The following is a 2126-nucleotide window of genomic DNA, read 5'->3' as shown; positions in this document are numbered from 1 at the left end:
GGGGAGCCAGGTCACAGGTGAGGGAAGAGCTCAGCCACCCTGAGTGGCAGCAGCAGCTTGGGAATCCAGTTCCCCCGGCACTCCCCGCCTCCCGAGATGTCACTGAGGCCTAAGTCCAGCCCCCACTACTACTCACAGCCTGAGTGTTCCCCTCTCCGGGCCTCCCAACCCTTGCAAGAGGCTGGCTCTGCTGGTCTCCCTTCAGGCTCTCCCCTCAGCCTTTGCTTCCCCGAATGAGCAGGACTTTCCCTGGCCCCGGACCTCTCTTCATGCTGCTGCCCCAATCTGGAAGGAGACTGGCATGTTCTGAGCACAACTGCTCCTCCTAGGAACCCCCCACCCACCACGGCAAAGCCAGTCGGGCCCCCTTTGGCCTCTCAGTCCTGTGCCTGCCAGTCAGGCCACCTAACCCTGGGAACCTACCCCAGGGTCAGCCTCCCCCACCTAACGGGCACCTGCCTCCCCCAGGCCAGGACTGTCTCTGCCCAGCATCCCACTCAGACCGGGGTCAGGGACTGCCCAGAGAATGTGGCAGAAAAGATGACACGAGTGGGGCTCAGAGCCACCAGGTGTGAAGCCTGACGCTACACTCCCTCACTGTGACACCTGCCTCTCTGAGCCTCAGTTTCTCCACCTGTAAAACAGAGGTGACCACAGCAGCACCACCCACCACAGCGGGGGAGAAAAGGCCATCAGCAAAGTTGCCGCTGCAGGGTGTATCTCATGCGAGTCCCACACTCCACGAACAACCAGGACAGGAGGACCTTGGGCCTGAGATGCACACAAGTTCCCACCTGAGCAAGATGAAAGGCTGGCAGGAACCGGAGATGCGGCCTTGGACGCAAAACCTACAGCGCACCCAGTAAGGTTGCCACCCCGCCAAGAAAACAAAAGCTGTTCCAGACACTCTCAACATTATCCAAAAAGAAACGGGCTTTCAACACGAGTGAGTCAGAGGAAAGCTGATTTAGTTGCTCTCATCTCTCCATTTCCCAGAACACTATGGAGTCAGAAAGGGCTTTGAGCTGCAGGAATCTTCTGCACAAAAATACACTTGTGATTCAACAATGACCACGCGGATGCACCAAGCTTTCTTGTATTTTTAGAAAAATCAGAGAATCTTTCTTCAAGTTCGTGTCATTTTTACATGCCAATTACTTTTAAATACCTTATCTAGTAATTAGAAAGTTTCACAGATTTCCGAATTCATGTTTTGCTTGACACTTTATATTTCTAAATGTGTATTTTAAATATCAAATATTTTACTTCACTGATTTCTATTTAATTTTATGAATCCTAGCTTTTTTAAAAAAAACAAAACATACCAAGTCAGAGTGACTTTCTGAAATTAGGCAAAGCGACCAAGGCACTTGGCAACACTCCTTCCTCCAACATTGCTGTCACTAGTGCTTTCTGTCATTCAATCCTCACAACTCAGGGTGAGGAATCCCCCTATCTCCAGTTCACTGAGAAACTCAGGCACAGAAAAGTGAAATGTCTCACCCAAGGCCATACAGTTACACGTGGCCCACCAGGAAAGAACTGGCTGGAGTCCTAGTTCCTGCCTGGTGGGCCACTACACTCCCCTCACTAACAGCTGCTCACTGACCCTAAGCACAACCCTGAGTACAAAGTCCCCAGTGAGCCTGGGGATGTCTGGGCTCTGTTGGGGTCCCCTTGGGCAGCACACAGACTTAAGTCCATCTGACTCTAGAACTGAAGCTCTGCACCTTCTCTAAGCCAGTTCTAGTGTCAGCCTGCTTACAGATGAGGAAACTAAGGCATGGAGAGAGTCAATGAATCCAAGCAGTCTGACCGCCGCACCACGGCTCACAGTCCCCCAGTAAGTTGCAAAGGGAACAGGTGAGGCGGATCAGACTCACACACTTTGAGAAGCACTTCCCCACTCCCTGGTCTCACTGGAATCCCAGCATCAAGGGAGTGGCTTTAGGAGCCCCCTTAAACAGATGAAGAAACCGGAGCACTAAAGTCACGTGACTTGCCCGGAAGTCTGAGTGGCAGATCCAAGTCAGACACCCAGGTCTGTCTGGCTCTGTTCCCCCATACTTACCCTGCCATGAGGGCCCGATGGAGGTGACAGGTCACCGAGTGCACAAACCCACAGA

The sequence above is a fragment of the Rhinopithecus bieti genome, unplaced genomic scaffold (genome assembly GCF_001698545.2).
Source record: "Rhinopithecus bieti isolate Rb0 unplaced genomic scaffold, ASM169854v2 scaffold_19737, whole genome shotgun sequence".
In the NCBI taxonomy this organism is placed as follows: domain Eukaryota; kingdom Metazoa; phylum Chordata; class Mammalia; order Primates; family Cercopithecidae; genus Rhinopithecus; species Rhinopithecus bieti.
The sequence above is the reverse complement of the archived record's forward strand: the minus strand, read 5'-3'. Positions refer to the sequence as shown.